Raw genomic sequence first — 19,453 nt, 5'->3', positions numbered from 1 at the left:
ACGAGACTCACGGAACAGTGCAGTGGTGGTGAACAAGGTGGGGGAAGGAAGGAAGGAAGGGGAATCCCCGAAAGCAACTTCTCCTCGTCATCAGGAAGTGATTCAACGGAGCAGGTGGGGGAGTCACGGAAGAGCGCTTCTGGTACCCGCGTGACGCGCAACAAGAAAAACCTGCGCGCTCTATGACGTCATACACGAATTCAAGATGTCAGGAACATTAAACCAATACGATTTTGATTTGCAATTTTCAATTAATAAAGAATTCTCTTTCCGAAATCTCTTTTCCAGATCTGCTAAAGAAAATTAAATCACACAATGAATGAAGTACTTTTTATAAAGGGAAAAAATTCATTTCAATTAACGAAGTTCTTGTTGGATTTTTTTTTTTTTTTTTTTACGGGTTAAAGGGGCCTTCCTGCGGAGAGAGAGAGAAGGCTCTGCTAAGATAAGTTTAGAAGAGCAATATCAATTAATCAGTTTTGGACAGTGGAAAAACAGAATCAGATTGGAATTGTCCCCAATGCCATGACGAAGCTGAAGAGAGGTATCGGAATGGCATGGATCCAGAAGACTGCTAATGAATGCATTCTATAAGAATATGTCAGTGAACGTAAGAACAGTTAGTGGTGAGCTGCAGTGCATGCGCAGTGAGGGATCATTTCCTTGCGATAAACAGATGTGTAAAAGTGGTGCCACTAATAAGGGTTCTGGTCAGCACAATTCCTGTATTTTGATCGGAAGCTGGATTTCCATTCCTCTGGATTCCGTTTTGTGTTTCTTGTATAACTGGTACTGTCAAATTCCTGTCCATTTTTCAATGCATACTTGGCACACCATTGGTGTTTAATCTATATAAGGAATCTGGATGCGGTGGTTGTCAGAGGGGGTTTCTTGCTGCTTTATCTGCATTCTCATTTCCGGATCCGACAGAATATGGCAGTCTGTTTATTGTTATCGAGTTTCGATATTCGAGGTCTTATTTGATTTAAAATTGACGCGAAGAGTGAAAATTGTCTTGAAGGACCTTACTACACTCAAAGAGTCTGTATAGTTTTTAATCTTCCGACTGAAATCATTAGTAAGAAAGGTCAAAGCCATCATTAATGGCCCAGAGTTCTACAGGTGAGCACACTGCATTCCTGTGGTAATAAGACAGAGACTGTTAATGTTGGTAGGACCACAGCAGCTCCCACAACTGTGTCACTTTTGGCGCCTTCATTATAAATTTTTAGTTTCTGCATTTGCCAAGGAGTGGGCTGCGTGTAGTTTCTGAAAGGTTTGATTTTCCAGAGACTGTTGCCCCCGACGATGGAAGTAGTTATCGCATGAGGATACGCATAATTCCCATGGAGGTTGTACACTTTCTATATCTTGATGAACATTGGTCAGATGTATATTCCACTGTTGAATTAGTTCTTGTAGGCGAGCTCCTCTAGGTTTGTTTTCATGAGGTCCATTTCAAAAGAGGTTTACCCAATTGAAGATCATAGAGGTATGACCAGATAGGATAAGAAGGAAGGAAGGCGATGTATTTTAACCGCATAATTAATGGACATCATCTTTCTCTTAAGGTGAAGTGAAGGTTCATTGGATTTGGAGTAGCGATGTCCTGGACGTCCAAAGGGCAATCCTGGGCACACTGTTTTCTTGAAATTTATAAGGTTCTCAGTTGTTGGATGCGTACGAGCAGATCCCATGCCCGGTTTTTCTATTTTTTGACAAGCTGGCACGCATCATTCCTCCCCTGATTAACATGTTTAAAAGGACCTGGACGAATTTTTAGAATGGCATTGGTTACAGCAGTCAGAGCCGGCGTCGTGATCTGTTGTGCAATGGAAGTGATTTGGATTTCGTCCATAAATTGAAGCTCCGTTACTACGAATCAAATTCCAAGTGAAGCCTGAGTCCAGCAGGAAATGGGTACTTTTCCCATCGGTTCTACCATCGCAATTCGATTCCGCTTGATTGGAATCCTGCTGCAGCTTCCCTTTTTCGTTCGCTTGAACTCACGTCCTCCAAGTTCAAAATTTTGTCAGTCCGCGCCCTTCAGGAAAGGCATATGTGTTGGCAAATGCACCAAAATATGACCTACGTTGCCTGAGTGATTCCTCTACTGCGTTGTCTACCATGGCCATGAGAATGGAAATTTAGAGAAAAAAAAATATATATATAGCCAGTTTTAACCGTGAGAGATAAATTTGGCGCACCAAACGTAAGAATAATGTTCCATGTGACAGGAGCTTACTACTTTTGTTGATCGTAATTCACTTAGCTTGCCTAACTCTTTGAACTCTTTGATCTTTTAACTCATGGACCAGTTCATCTTCTATGACATTGAAGTCCCATTCTACAATTAGCCCTTTGGAGGAATTTAATGTTGCGTGTGAGATAACTGATAGTGAAACTGTAGGATAACATGATACTGAAACTGAAAAATAGCAATGGTGTAAAATTGGAAACCCCAAGACTCTTAAGGACTTCCGTCTAATCTCCATAGGATGCACATTATTAAAGATATTTGAAAAACTTATACGCCCACTGATTATTCAACACTGTTTTGCTCACCGACCACCCTTCCTCCACACAGTCCAACACCACAGGTCCATGACCACTAATCTCCTCGATACTCTCCTGAATGAAAGAGCTCAACTGGATATAATCTTTTTCGATATCAACTCTGCTTTTGATATTGTCTCCATTCCTACTCTTATAGGCATCTTAACAGAATATTTCAAAGTATCTGACCAAATTGTCAGGATTCTGAAGTCCTTACTGCAGCGGAGACAGTTAATTATAGCAAATGGAACTCACCAGAAAACAACCTGTGCAACGAGGGGTGTACCTCAAGATGTTACACCACTCGTGGTGTACCATCTTGAAGTACACCCCTGGTGATGTCGACAACTTTCTTTGCAATCCTACTTGAACCATTTCTCGCAAAAAAAAAAAAAAAAAAAAAAAAAATCCAAATTTTAGATCCTTCGCTGATGATCTAAAATTATCTTTCATTTCGAAAGAACCCAAAGGAAATTAATAATGAAACCTCCAAGCAAATTCAAATTAATTGACTTGCTACAACCTGCTGGACTGAACTAAACAATGCCAAGTCAGCTCACGTGACATCCGAGTTATAGTTAATGGTGCGACAACCCCCAAAGTTTCCTCTCATACTGATCTTCGGCTAGCGTGGGATGAAGACTTAAATTTCAAAGAACACTTCTTAAAGGTAAAGAAGAAGACCTGTGCTGCTTTCTGGGCTGTCGGACAGCCAAGAGCTCACAGGGTGAGAGAACATCAAACTGAACGGACAATACATCAATGGATGACCCACACCTATACCACTATATGCCTCCGAAATCTGGTCCTCTGCATCTATCTCTCAGTGTAACGCATTTCTGACAATGGAATATTGAATTGTGCGGTGGATCAACCGTTTGGGAGGGAACCCGTTCACCATCTCGAAATTCGTTCTCCTAGTCAATCTAGGCATGACCTTCTGGAAGCTCGCTATCCTCAAAAAGAATCTGTCAACACTCGTCAAGCTGTTAACTCACCAGATTGATGGCCCATCGATAGATATTAACGCACTCACAAGATCAAGAAATAGAAACCACCAGAGGCAGCATTCCCCCACTTAGGATGAAGCTATCTAACCTGGATTAATAAAAAGGAATATTCCCACGTAACACCATTGAACTCTTCAACACCTCCATTGATCCAGTAAAGTTCGAAGTCAATAAAACATACAGAAGCCAAATTATGGACCAAATCTGGACTAAATCACCAGAACTACCGTGAAAATTGAGCTGAATTTTTTTATCAGAAATTTATATGATGAAAATAATTAAATGCAATAATAGAATGAAAAAAAATGTAAATTTGTAGTGTCAGTTGCTAAAGAAAAGATATACAAGTCAACCTGTATATTTATCTCTCTAATTATTGAGATCAATTTTATTTTAAGGTGAATTGTACTGCAATTAATTAAATGTGATTATCTATTTAATAATTATTGTTAATATCTTAATTTGTACGCTGTATATTTCAAAATATCTGTACGCCCTCCTAGCCCACTGTCAGTGAATAATAATCATAATAATAATAATCCTATCTGATTGACACAGCGGTACCCAACACTGGCAACCTCCAGAAAACCCATGAGGAAAAAATCAGGAAGTACACGAACCTAAGACATGAGGTCAAGGAGATGTGGCATATGCAACAAGTAACGATTATAGTGTCAACAACAGGTATGGTGCCAAAGAGCCTAGCAGCAATAGGTCTCCCAGCGAACACCTAAAAGGAACTCCAGAAAGTCGCAATCCTGAACACCTGTAGGATAGTCAGAGAGTTCCTCAACCAACAGTAACACTAGACATTACAACAACCACCCTGTGTACTTGGTAGCAATACCCATCACGAGGTGGAACCCCCCACACAGGGAGAAATAATTTAAGAGCAACAATAATAATAAAAGAAATAGCAGAGAAGGCATAATTCAAATAGCAGAAGACTACTATAGAGAATTATACAAGGAGTGAGGGAATGATACCAGAAGTGGGGAAGCTGGATTGCAAAGTAGCAACACATACGACATACCCGATATTCTTCCTGATGAGGTAGAACATGCGTTGAAGAAAATGAAGAATCAGAAAGCCCCGGGGGAAGATGAAGTTACTGTAGAGTTGTTAAAATTGGGAGGAAGAGGCATAACACAAAAACTGCAAGGCTCTTCACAAAGTGCATTAGAAAAGGTGTGATGCCTAAGCAGTGGAATAATGCAATCATAGTTTTGCTGCATAAGAAAGGAGATAAATCAGAAATTGGAAATTATAGACCAATTAGCTTGTTATCCCACATCTACAAGTTGTTCACAATGGTCATTATTAACAGATTAGAAAGAATACTTGATGAGAATCAACCGAAAGAGCAAGCTGGCTTTAGGACACGATTCTCAACTAATGGAGAAAGCAAATGAATATAAAACACCATTATGCCTGGCATTTGTGGATTATGAAAAGGCATTTGACTCCATACAGCATAAGGCAATGTTTCGGGCACTGGAAAGACAAGGCATTGATACCCCATATATTATGATTTTGAAGAAAATATATGAGAGTGCTACCTCCTTTATTAGACTAGACAAAGACAGTAGGAAATTTAAATTGAGAAAGGAGTTCGACAAGGAGACACAATATCTCCGAAGCTGTTTACTGCTGCCCTTGAGGAAGCTTTCAGAAGATTAGACTGGTCGCAGAAAGGAGTCAATGTGAACGGAGAGTACCTAAACCATTTACGATTTGCAGATGACATTGTGGTCATAAGCCACGATCCCAAAGAATTACAGGAAAATTTTAATCATTTATGCAGAGTTAGTAAGGATTTTGGACTAAAGATGAATATGGATAAAACAAAAGTAATGATGAACTAGTATGTCATAGGAAGGGATATAATGATTGAAGGAGCAGTAATTGAAAAGGTGGAGTCATATACTTATCTGGGACAAGTTATTAGCTGTAATAATGATAAATGGCTGGAAGTCAAGAGAAGAATAAATTTTGGATGGATAGCATTCAGGAAATATAGTCACATACTGAAGAGCAATATCCCAGTTTGTCTGAAACGTAAAATAATGAACCAATGTATACTCCCCACCATGACTTATGGAAGTGAAACTTGGGCACTCACCAAAAGAATGGAAGAGAAGCTAAGAACTACACAGCGAAGAATGGAACGAATTATATTGGGAATCAGACTGTGAGATATAAAAAGAGAACCGCATGGATTATTTATTTATTTATATACATACTTCTCACCCACAGGGCACACAATCCCTAAATAATGGTGAAAACACGGAGTTACAGAATCAATAGAAAACTAGAATTAAAATACAAAATTTAGATTAAGAAAACAGAGTTAGGAACAAATTCTTATAGATAGATGGACGAAATGTAAATTAATGTTGTAATTATTCAATACCTGAAGGAAACGAAACAGAAGACTTCCAAATAAGTGTTGAGTACGAGGGACGGACAGGCAGTGAGAATCAGTTTTATAACGAGAATTCAAACCGGGTTCAGAGTATGACGAGGCTCAAATGGAAGGTGATTGTAGAAATCCGTGATTTGCCTCTTTTAGCCCTCAGGGAACTGCGCTTTCCACCCAGGTTTTCTATCCCGCCACGCGGAGGCAGGAGCGGGGCCAATCAGTGACCAATCGATCACAGCAGTTACTAGAGGGGAAAAAACCCAAGCTAGGAAAAAAAAACAAAAAAAAAACAGAAAATCGCAGTAGAGAGATCGCTTGGGAGCACGCGGGGCCAATTAAAGAAGTCACTGACATAAAGTTTCACTGTCACCATATTTCCGCTTAAAACTTCGAATTAAGCAACGCAGAATGAAATTTGATATGAACGGACAGCTTTGATACTCGAATCTTTATTTATGATTCAAAACTGACATCGATTTCAGCAAAAACTTTTAAATTACGAGAGAATGTTCTGTCTTAAACACGAGAAATCACGAGCTTGATTCTCAAGAATAAATGTCCGATATTTTGCTGATAGTTCTCCTGTCGCCTGCACGAGCAGTTCCTTTTCAACGATACAAAACTAGAGACGTTCGTAGTTTTCTCGGTACCGCCATAATCATCGCGTGATTTGCCTTACTATTGCAAGTAATGAGGCGCGGGGGGGGCGCTAGGGACAAGGAGTGAGGGGAGGGACTCGACGAAGCAGAGATACAAAAGATTTCTTCGTGCCTCCCCTCCCCTCCGCAATGGGCGACTTCGTCGAACTGCCGCATCGACTACAATGCGTGTTCGATGAACGCTGTGGTTTCGAGGAGCTGGATCTCCCCCGTATCCCCTCCACCGAACACCTCGAAAGAGACCGTTGTCACTCATGACGACAGCACGTGCTGTTTGCACTTCTCTCGCCGTCCTAGGCAACCATTTCGAAGAAGAATGGGGGAGGGACGGTGGATGGGTGGCCATTTTGCACAAAGAGGGACCGACGCATCCCCACCCTAATTGAGCGTTACGCAGTCCAGCTGCAAGCGTCGCTCGTGCAATCGATCAGTACGTCCGAAGCCCATAATTTACCGGCGATTCGCATCTGCGACCGTTAGGGGAGGTATTTTAGTCCCTGAAGTGGGGAGAGGAGGAAGGATTGCTGCAAACGCAACAGGTTACACTTAACAGGAAGCAACGCGATTCGATGGACGAGAAGGGGAGGGGAGGTCATGCGGGGAGGATGCCTGAGAAACCTTCGACAAACTTAAAGCCCTTCGAGAAACATTAGGCGCTGACATCACAGAAGGTTCTAAAATGCAGGTCAAGCTCGAATGCGACGATGGTATTTCGCAGCAAAACTGGCACAACTGGAACAAGCCACGTTCAGCAACACCACATAACCCTTGATGTTGCCAGAAGTTGGTCTTATTTACTGGAATGATCCTCAAGAGATTGACAATCATTCTGGTAATTGTGAAAAACAATTTTTATTACAGACGAGGCGTCACGTCGAAAACGAATGCGGGAAGTCTTCCGTGGCACCACACAAACGAAGGTCACAAGCGGGTCACTCTGGATTAACAGATCCGTGTGGTGAACACGGAGGCAACTAAAGAAAAGAGATGCACGGTGGGGGCGAACTGAAACGGTTCTTTGTTTAGAAGGGCGAGTGGTCCAGAGATTCGACAACCTTGAAATCAAGATCAGCAAACAACGGGACTTCTCGAGGTTGGGCGAAGATTTGCGGAAATAACATCGAAATCCACCGTTCGAATTTTGCTGATTTAAAAAGAAACGAATCCGTACTTTAAGAAGATTCGAGGGGCAGGGCAGCCAGCTACGATTTGCAATGCCGGACTATGTAACACACATGAGCTAATCCAAGTAGAAAAGACCACTGAATGGAGCAAAGTTCAGTATGTGAGTATCTGGCACAATATACTTTATTACAGTATATTGTGCCAGAAATGAAGCTCCAGCACCACACGTAGCGATGCTAGGACAACAGGTTTTCACTGGCCTTTGAAGTCCCCATTCTTGGATGGAGAAACGTATCAACACTGAAGAGAACTTTTAAATTTTATCCGAAAGATGACTAACATCATCTAGAAAGGTGAGAACATTGTCCAATTTTAGTGCTGCGTACTTGGCAGTTGAAAGAAACGGAATGCATTGACCACTGATGTTACTGGAAGGAGCCAGTCGAGGGAAAGAATGTTTTAATGCCCATCATTGGCGGTTTTGAGGACCTGTAATTCAGCACACACCTGATGAAGAAAACGCTTAGTTAGCGTTATTTTCATGTTGAAGTTTTAGCGTCGAGTCGTCGGGTGACTGAAGCGAAGAGGACCAAGTGAGGAAGCGGTAACGAAGCTACACCTCTGTACAGATTTTCCCTTGAATTCACTGCACATAACTGCAGTTGGGGACACTCCTGGGATCCATCGTGAAAGCAAGAATGAATTTGTCTCTAACGGCATTTGCGGCTTCGGTGCTTTCGCGAGCGATTACAGAGAGAATCCCAAATTATTTTGCATCGAGTGTATGCAAGCTGTTCTTTTCTAATACCCTGGTGATCGTCAAAGATTTGGTTCTCCTTAAGAACCAACTGGCAGCAAAACGCGCCTTTTTATGCTTTCGTCGAGCCAAACTTCGCAAAACTTCCAGACGCAACCTCAGACCTCGTAAGCGCATCTCAACAAATCCACTACCTCAATTTGAACCTCACAAAGGTGCTTCACTGTGCGTCAGAGACGTTCTGTTTCTGCTGCATGTTCTCTCTCTCTCTCTCTCTCTCTCTCTCCAAACTAACTCTAATAAATATTATTATTATTGTTCTTGCTCTTACATTATTTCTCCCTCGTGACGGGTATTGATGCCAAGTACGCAGGGTGGTTGTTGTAATGTCTTGTGTTACTGTTGGTCAAGGAAATCTCTGATTATCCTACAGGTGTTCAGGATTGCGACTTTCTGAAGTTCCTTGTAGGTGTTCACTGGAAGACCTATTGCTGCTAGGGCCTTTATTATTATTATTATTATTATTATTATTATTATTATTATTATTATCTGTTCATTCCACAAAAGGAACCACACAGGGTCGGCTAAGTGCCCTGATGGTGCTAATTACAAAGCACAGTACTACTGGCTTTGTAATTAGCTATGGGTTATATGGGCTGAACACGTAGTCTCGTCCCGAAATACATTTTGTACACATTTTATATTTAATATTTACACATTAATGATTGTGTACATACATTATACAAATCATATACTTACAAATGAGTAATTCCATATACAACTTACATATTCGCACAACTGTTAGAGAAGGTATATTTTTCCAGTCAAAACAGCTTACCAAATTATTATTGTTCTTAAAGCAGAAAGTTTCACTTTTACTCACAATTCTTTGGTACGTTGTGACATCAGACATCCAAACATGACCGAGTTAAATGAAGTCTTTACCACAGCTGAATGTAAATTATGTAAATTAAACAGTGTACTTTGCATTATCTGCGTTACGTGCTGCTCTACCTTTGGTGGGTCATGCCTCAAAATTCACCCAAAAAAAAAGACGAATAAGCAACGGAGACGAAATGTTTTGTGTTTTTCCTACAATGAAACACCGGACAGTAAGCCCTTCAACAGTGAATCAAGGGCACCTTTCCAAAGTAATGAGATACCCTGCACAACAACTGAACATCTGCACAGGTAGGGAAAAAAGCTACCCTACCACACCCCAGCTACCCCACCACATCGGAAATTACCGATGAGCAGGTACAAATTGCCGATGGTGACAATCATTCCTCCACAGATGACGGGGCTACCTCCACTTCTCAGTTGCAAAACACGACAGCTTCACGCCACCTTGGAAGCATCATGGATGACGTAGCTATCTCGGCCACAAACTAACAACTTTGATGCACGGAGAAAACTGCCCACAGATAAGTGATGATTATGTGATGCTCAAAAACAGTCGGCTGAATGTTCTTATTAATGAGATTAAGCAAATTAAAGCAATTGTTCAAGCCTACTTGAAGAAATACAACTACTCAAGGCACAAGTAGTTACAAGTAAGTTCACCGTAGTGAACCAGCCTTCTACCATACAACCCAACTTCAAAAATGGCAAAGGAGCTACAATAAAAGAATACATAACACCAACACATCGTAATAAATACACCAGCTGCCGTTGCAGATGAACTCAACAGTTATTTTGCATCGATATTTACAAATGAAAAGCCTTTTGTGGCAAAGGGAAATTGTGGGAGCGAAGTTAAAAAATATGTAATTAATGATATTGAAATTTCGCAAGATTATTTAATGAAAAAACGTTCGACCCTACACACCAGTAAGGGTCCTGGAGTTGATGGAATATACCCTATAATCTTGAGAGAGGCGGCACGCGAGTGCATTGAACCACTGAGGCTGGTTATGCGAGCATCACTAGACTCTGGGGAGATTCCCTTGGATTGGAAAAGTGCAAATGTATCTCCCGTACATAAGGGTGGCTCTAAAAGTGAAGTGGGAAATTATCGACCTGTCAGTCTGACTTCAGTAGTAGGGAAAATCATGGAGGCATTGATCAAGGGTGGAATTCAGGATCATTTGGATCGAATTGAAATTCTCAAGGATACTCAGCATGGTTTTGTAAAGGGAAAATCATGTTTAACAAATCTGGTTCACTATTTCGAAAGGGTCACTCACGAGCTGGATTTAGGGAATAATTTCGACATTGTTTATTTAGATTTCAGCAAAGCTTTTGACTCAGTCCCACATGAGCGGTTGCTTTATAAGCTGGAACAGGTTGGAATCACTGGAAAAATCCTTAGATGGATAGAAGGATGGCTTCAGGGCAGGAGGCAGAGGGTTGTGATAAATGGCTATTCCTCAGATTGGGTTGATGTAAGAAGTGGGGTTCCCCAAGGATCAGTATTAGGACCACTGTTGTTTTTAATTTTCATAAACGACATTGATGAAGGGATAGAGGGCGTGATGTCTAAATTTGCAGATGATGTTAAAATTGGGAGAGTAGTTAATGATCACTGTCAAGCTGAGCTTCTTCAGAGAGACCTAGATAGACTTCAAGAATGGTCAGAAAAATGGCAGCTGTGCTTTAATCCAACAAAGTGTAAGGTATTACACCTGGGAAACAGTAATCCCAAAATAACTTATTCACTTGGTGGAGTTCAACTAAACCCAGTACTGGAGGAAAGGGACTTGGGTGTTACGATACGGTCAGACATGAAATTCTCTGAGCATTGTAAACAGGTTGCAAGGAAGGCCCATGGTGTCCTATCGATGATCTATCGAACTTTTGCAAGTAGAGATAAGGACGTGATAATCCCATTATATAAGGCCTATGTTAGACCACACTTGGAATACTGTGTTCAAGTATGGAGACCGCATCTAAAGAAAGACATCGAGCTCCTTGAAAGGGTGCAAAGAAGGGTAACTCGCCTGGTGAGATCGGCAAAAGGGCGTCCGTATGAAGAAAGACTTCGAATATGTGGGTTGCAGAGTTTGGAAACTAGACACCTTAGAGGAGATTTGATTGAGGTGTTTAAGGCTCTGAGAGGCATCAGTAAAATGAATGAGGACAAAATTTTCAAGATTATAAATGATGCTAGAACTAGGGGACATAAATTCAAGTTACGCGGGGAAATGTTTAGATTGGACTGCAGGAAGTTTTATTTTAGCCAGCGAGTTATAAATTACTGGAATAAGTTGCCTTCATGGGTGGTAGAGGCCGACAGTTTGGGGAAATTCAAAGGTCATCTGGATAGTACTTTCGGGTAAGGGAAGCGCATAGGATGATAGGATTAATTTCCTTTTTATTTAATTTTTAATTTCATTTTATTATTTTTATTTATTTATTAATTATTATTATTTATTTATTTATTTAATTTTTGTTTTTATCATTGTTTTGTTCGGATTTTTTTTTTTTTTTTTTGGCTGGTGCAGCATAAGCCATAGGCTTTCTTGCACCATACGGCCGTTACTAATACTAATACTAATACTAAGAGCCAACAAAGTATGAAGAAACCCACTAAATCTCAACCCAGCCATACTAAAGCGAAAGTCTTCAACTAATGAACGACCTGCCCATCCTCCCCCCCTTCCAGATATAAGTCAATTACTTGTATCAGAGCACCCTTGTGAACCTAGGTGTGATATCGATTATACATCAAATGCAACTATTTCTCACAATGAGGCTCAAAATACCTCGTACCTACACTCAAGCATAAGTTGTGACACCAATGAAAAACCCACTTATGCAAATATTGCCTCCCAGCAGTCACCCTTACAACAATGGCGACCTAAATCCCCTCTGGAAGTGACATTAATGGTTAATGATCCACCTTCTCACCAAGATAGCTCTGTAAATAGAATGGTCGCCCTGAGGGCTAGTCCCACTCAAGGTACAACCCAAGCATGGCCCAACAAAGCCAAACCAGTCGACCAATCCAACAAAATGGAGAAAATATACGATATAACATCCATTCAAACCAAATCGAAAATCTTCATATCGAGACTTCAGCCTTTAACAACCGGTGCCAATATATCTTAGTTCTTTGAGGTTTCGGTCAAGCACTTCATCTGCTTGACCGAAACCTGGTTATCTCAGGGAAGGCAATTAGATGTAATAGGTCAACCTCTCGATTATCTCAGCCTCCATAACTCCAAGGATAGCAGACATGGTGGAAGTGTTGCGTTGCTATATTCATCCAGTTTTAAGCAATCCAGATTTCGATGACAAAATCAGATTACTTCGAAGCCCTGTGTGCCACATTTAGAAAGGCTGCTATACTACTACAAATTTGTCTGTTGTTCGACCATACAGAAGATTCCCGCAGTGAACTACGAACATGGATAGCAGCCAACCTAGCCCCCAATACCCTGACCTTCGTTAAACTAGACAAGATGAAGTCACTGAAGATCTCATATCAGTCATTAGCACATTTGGCTTAGTTCATCAAACCACACCTCCTACCAGGGAAAAACCACACACTGGTTCAATTATTCCACAATCTCCCACACTTTAATGTGACCACTGAACATTACAGCTTCCCTTCTGATCACTCTCCCATCACGTTTGAGTTCAACGTTACTAACGACTCAAACGCTGGCGAAGCATTCGGGAATGAAGTGCTGACCAAAACAGTATACTCCATCAAGTACTTAAACCCAGAGATCATCTTGGCACGTCTCACAGAAATAAACTGGAAGGATCTACAGCAAGAACCAATGGACTTCGCAATATCTAGCCTTGCTAACCAGCTAGTTGAAATTGCCTCCCATGGAGCATCCAAGCAAATAAAATTATCTGACAGATCCAATGCATGGTTCAATGCTGAAGTCAGAGAAGCATTCAAGAGGAAACAAAATACTTTCAGAAAATGGAAAAAGTTTCAATACTCAGCTGACTACCAGATGTACAAGAAACAGCGGGCAACCTTCCTTAAATGTAAACGAAAAGGAATCCGGCAGCTGGTACTCAACAGAATAATTCACTACAAACGTATTACATCCAAATGCAACAAGGATTTCCATACGAAGAGTAGGTATTTTAGGAATGAGTATCTTTGACTTTCGACGAGGTGCCATCAGACCCAAGCACACCCTAAACCTGAGCGATTTCTTCATACACTCCCTTTCAACTATAACTGTAACAAAACAGCACATTATAAATACCATCAATAGAGTTACCAATAAATGTACAACTGGTCCTGATGGCTTCCCTCTATTCATGGTTAAAGTGTGTAGTGCCTTCATTGTGGAGATCCTTCTATCAATCTTTAATCAGATATTAAATTTCGGAAGAATCCCTACAATGTGTAATCATTACAGGTACAACCCATACCCAAAAGAAGAAACCCTAAGGAACCTAAGAACTTCAGACCGATCTCAGTGGACTGCTCTCTATTAAAAATGTTTAAGAAAACTATATTATCAACACGTCTCTCATAGACCCAAACATCTTCATACCGTGATCCCCAAAAGATCTACATATACAAACCTACTGGACACCCTATTTAAAATTCTAACTGCTCTCAACAGTAAGTGTCAGCTGGACGTCATCTTCCTTGATATTTCATCTGCTTATGATAAGCTCTCAATTCCCGTTCCCATCTACATTCTAGAAAATTACTTCGGTATTACAGGAAGCCTGTTAAAAGCCATCCTTACACCAAGACAACTCATCAGCAGCTATAAATCCTTCCAACAGGAGTGCATTATAACGAGAGGAGTACCGCAGGGAGGTGTCCTGTTCGGTTTGTTGTTCGCCACGGCCCTGGAACCTTTCCTCGCAAGGTAGGCTGATTTTTCATCAGATGCAGACAACAAAATTGGTGAGGGGAATGAAGGGATCCTCTTACCAAGAGAGGCTTAAGTTCTGCAAATTGCAGTGGCTGGAGACTAGGCACCTGCGCGGTGATCTGATTGAGGTGTATAAGGCCTTGAATGGGTTGAGCACGCTGAATTCTGATGGGATCCTTCCACTTGTTCAGATTACGAACCTAAGGGGGCATAAATTCAAATTAAAAAAGGACAGATCTGCTGAAATTTGCCTTTAGCCAGCGGGTGGTTAATTGCTGGAACAAACTTCCATCTGTCGTTGTGGAAGTTGATAGGTTGAATAAATTTAAGGAGGAACTGGACAGGCATTTGGAGGGAATGGTGTGATTTTTTTTTTTTTTTTTTTTTTTTTGGCTGATGCTGCATAAGCTCATACACTTGCTTTCTTGCATCACATGCCACTGCTACTACTACCTCAAATTATATATAAAATCAAAAGACCCTGAACAAACTCATGTGATAAATCAGCGATCTGCCGTCCTGATGAACAGCCTTGTAACCTATCTACTGCAGACAGGTCTGGAGTTAAACATATCTACATCAGCCCAAATCACATTTACAAAAAAGAGAATCAAAAATCACAACGGAATGCAGATAAGGAAAGTGAAGTGTCACACTGATCTCGGCTTGATTACCTCGAGGGCCTCACTTTTCAGCCCCATTACCATGAAATCGAAGACTTTCTCGTCGATGTGGGCGAGCTGACGGGGTTACTCCACGTTGATGTAGTCGGTTACTTCCAGCGATGCCTACAACTCATTGTGATCACGTGTATGCATCACCAATCTGGTCTTGTGCCCCGATGTCGTACTTAAACAGATTCCTGGCAGTCGAGTAGTGGGTAATGCGATGGATGAACAGGGTCACGGGCAACGCATTCGCCATCTGACCCCAGGGCTGTTTTATATACCAAACAACGTAAATATCACTCCCTGGAGAGTTCACATTGCATTCAGGAATATTCTTCTTCTGTCTCAGATGCTTACTGGTGTGATTGACGCCTCCAGTCTTTACGGAGTTATCGCTACTCCACGTGCTGGATGCAGTAATGACAATCCCTACTTACACTGCCCAACCTGCTGTCTGAAGAACTTCTTTCCGAACAACGCAGTCCCCCTTTTCAATTCATTGGCAATAGACCAACCACCCTGTGAAATATTGTGAAGGCAAGCAGTACAGAGTGAAGACCCTCTCTGAACTATGGAAGTATGAAGAAGAAGCTTGAACTAGAAAGAAGAAACTAGGAACTTGAACTTTATAAATAGGATGGAATGACCAACATATAAAATAAGAGTTGGACATCTATTTTTAAATGAAGCTGTCAATAATTTCCTCTTTTAATTTTGTCGATAATTACATTCTTTAAATGTAAAATAATTGCAATTTTGTAAATATTGTAAAAATTGCCATTCCTGCATTTTTGTACATCCCTCTAGCCGGTCGGATGCGTAAAAGGGGTCACTCGAGATAATAGCAAACGGATTTGATAATAATTCTTTCTGCTTGTTTTTATTTGTAATGGAAAGCGTTGCAGCGTGCCTCTCTTTTTCAAATGAATTCTACGAGTGCAGAAAAACGAAATCCGAACAGGAGCAGCGAGCCCCAGGTGGGGGTTAGCGCCTGAATGTCGAATAGTGTGCTCAGGTGCATCGACGGGCCACGCTGCTGATCTCCCTTCCACAAAGCACTGGGCCGCCAGTAGCCCGAAGAATGCGTCCCCGTGGGAAATTAGACCTTCGGTAATGCGATGGCACGTGGCGACCCCCTCCCCCTCCCACCAGCAAACGTCTACCGTCCGTGATCAATTAATTGAATTTTCTTCGTTTGGTGAGGGACGGCGAAGCCAAAAACACGCAACGGCGGTGTTACCAGGATACCGTACGAATACCAGCGGCGAGTGATGACAAACAGCGGCTATTCCGGGAACAAAAAGCCCCTTCGCCGCCTACAGCGTCCACTCGGACGTGACTCGATAATCTACAGCTACCACTAGGACAGTTCTAACTCTGTAGAGGGCGCTGGTGTGCCGCACGCACTCGTAGCTGCGAAGCAAATCGAGATTTCGATGTTTTCAACCATCAAAGGAAGGGCCGGCGAAAGATTTGAGGAACGATGGAGGAATTAGCCCGAATTAATGCTCGTCCGCGATCCTCCCACCAACAGTGATGATCGACCCGAGGGACCATCGCTGTTGGGGGGAGGCGTATTTCTAGTCTATCACAATTCGTAAATGCGGCACTACTGGAGCCGCGTTCTACTCGCGAGCGAAAATCATGGAGGTGCTCAACGAAACAGCAGATTCGAAACCTCACTGACTGTTGGGGGAGGGAGAAGAGTGCTGGTATCGGGATACAAGAAATGTTCGAGCATGTTGCGAATACTTCGACAGAAACTACGCCCCAGAGAACACTTCGACCGAAATTACGCCTCCCCTCTCGCCCCTTAGAACGTTCGCGAAGCATCTTTCGGCGCGATTTTGACGCACGCGCGGTCTGGAAACGGAAACTTACCTCGGAAGCCAAAAGACAAAGGCTGGCTTTAAGACGCCGTTTCACTCGGACACCGCAGACGCCGAGAAATTGTTTGACGCCTCGCGAGCTCGGTCCACACTACAACAAACACGGCACCGCGTTCACCATGGCAACCGCGTGCACGCACCGATTGTCATGCGTGGCGAGCGTCGTACGAGATTAGCGCGATTTTAGCCTCGCGCTTAATTGGAAGCGGCCGATGACGTCAGAAAAGAGAAGTTCGGAAGGGGGGAAGGAACAGAGTGGGATGGGGACGGCAACTGAAACGAGCACGGAACACCAGGCCACGGAGAAAAAGTCACGGATTAAAAAAGAAACTTCCTTTCCTCACTAATAATTGCTTCGCATCACGAAGTACAGGCCCCTCCTCCCCCCAACACACACAAGCAGTAGTCCCACCGAGTCGTAGTTGTCCCTCGTTGTTAATTTATTTAAACTTCGAGCTCCCAGATGGGAGTTGCAATTCAGCGAAGAAGTGCAAAGAAAAGAAGGCATTTAAAACGCCAGTTGGCCAAAGTGTTATTGATTTTTAGGGGCAACAGCAACTTACAAGTTGCTCTGTTGTGTCTCTAGAAATGTGCGTTGAGGGCTCCACCTTTTTTTCCCCCATTACCTTCTACTTGGTTTCCATCTATCCCCCTTGTAGATATTCAACAAGCTTTACACTATTGAGACAGGATTTGTCCAAAATTTGGAAACAGAAATTTAATTATCTGGCAGATTTTAATCCAAATTCACTTTTATGGCACTGTGGATATACGGATTCCAAAGGTTCTCCACTTGAAGATTCAGTCCTTTCGTATGTGCAGAATCTACCTAATAATCCATTCACTTTCTCCACCATGAATGGTGAATCAAATGTAGATGTAACGGTAACAACAAGCAAAATGGATGAATATTTCTGTCTCTGATTGGGATGTGGCTCCTAACCTTGTAAACAGCGATTATAGAGCCATTTTTGGAATTAGATCTAAAAGTGAACAATCCTGTAAACAAGGGTCTCGTTCACAGGCTATCTGGAAATAAAATGTTATGCGGAGATATACACAACACCCTGATGGTTGGTGAACAAGGAACACAGGGTCGGACGTCGACGGTAAACTGATGATAATAATAATATTGTTTCTAAACTTTTCCCAAGGGATTCTTTTGAAAGTGACTCCTTTGAGCAAGAACAAATCTACCATGATAATTCCTTATACGTTGGGCAGTCGGATATAGTGTCTTTCACACTTGTTCATCTAGGATTGGCTATTGCAAAATTAAACGCTAAAAAATGCCCCGGCTTGGACTTGTTGGAAAATATAGCTTTGGTCAAGTTCTTCGAACTTTTTTCCTCAAATTTTATTGAATCTTATGAACTAGTGTTTACTAGAAGGGGTTTTCTCCAGACAATGGAAGATAGCTTTATTAAAAATTCTTCATAAAGCAGGGACATCTAAATCTGATCCACGAGCATACCGGCCAATATCTTTATTAGCAAATATGGGTAAATTGTTGGAGAGGCTTCTCGCACCACATTTAATTATCAATTTGCCTTCCAAAAAGGATGTTCAGCAGAAGATGCCATCAACTCCCTAAGAGATTACATTCAAAATTCTACTTCAAAATATGTAATAGCTGTGTTCATTGACTTCAAGGGCACTTTCGACTCACTATGGTGGGAAAGCATCCTCAGGACGCTGCGTGAAACCAACTGTGATAACTACATTGATCGAGTGATCAGATCTTACTTCAGTGATAAATTAATTAAGGTCTGTGCAGGGCACTTAAACTATTTAAAACTTGTTTCCAGAGGATGCCCCCAGGGGTCGGTCTTGGGACCTCTTCTATGGAACACAGTGCTGGACCAGTGGTTGATCAAAGATCACGAGGACACTCTCAAAATAGCTTATGCCGACGAGCTGGTTATTGGAGTGGAAGGACGGTCAAAGAGGATATTTGAAGAGCGAATACAACCCATACTGGACGATCTATTGGCTTGGGCACAAGTGAATAAACTAAAGATCTCAACCAGCAAGAAAAATTTTATGATTTTCCGAATTCATGTTGTTGTTGGTTTGTTGTTTAATAGCGCAAGGGCTGCTAAGGCCATATTGTGCCTGCCTTTCATTATATTATAAGATAATATTCTTACCGATAGTGTCTTATGCCCCCAGTGTATGGTTCAGAAATTTATCAAAGTGAAAATACGTACCAAAATGATAATCTTACAACGCTCTGTTCTTTTGGCTATCAATTGTGCTCCTAGAACAGTATCTAAGAATGCTTTACAGGTGTTAGGTGGATGATGCCCCTTGACCTGTTTATCTACGGAAATATTGGGGATTTCCTCGGATCCAGCAAACAACTTAAAGATATAAAAGACCAGAATTTGGGAGGAACTTGTAAAGGTGTAGCAAATTCCGTTGGGATGAAAGTGAGCACTGATTTATTACTAGGAAATCGGTTAATAAAGTTCATTTTGTATCAAAGATTCAAGTTTTCCCGTGGTGACGCTCTGTGACCACATCTTATTTACTTACAGGTCATGGTTCCCTCCGTTCTAAGCTC

General features: G+C 41.7%; 1 protein-coding gene across 1 annotated transcript in view; it reads right to left on the bottom strand.

Annotated features, from left to right (window-relative positions):
* Positions 1 to 16,958, bottom strand: part of LOC150075697 (uncharacterized) — a 77,140-nt gene extending 60,182 nt beyond the window's left edge. The window contains exon 1 of the mRNA XM_090388236.1: positions 16,880 to 16,958. The gene's annotated coding sequence lies outside the window, so the exon portion shown is untranslated. The remainder of the gene's footprint in view (positions 1 to 16,879) is intronic.
* Between the last annotated feature and the right edge of the window lie 2,495 nt (positions 16,959 to 19,453).

Source organism: Mastigoproctus giganteus, chromosome 14 (assembly GCF_048544385.1).
Source record: "Mastigoproctus giganteus isolate SK-2022 chromosome 14, ASM4854438v1, whole genome shotgun sequence".
NCBI lineage: Eukaryota > Metazoa > Arthropoda > Arachnida > Uropygi > Thelyphonidae > Mastigoproctus > Mastigoproctus giganteus.
This window is presented reverse-complemented; position numbering and strand designations above follow the sequence as displayed.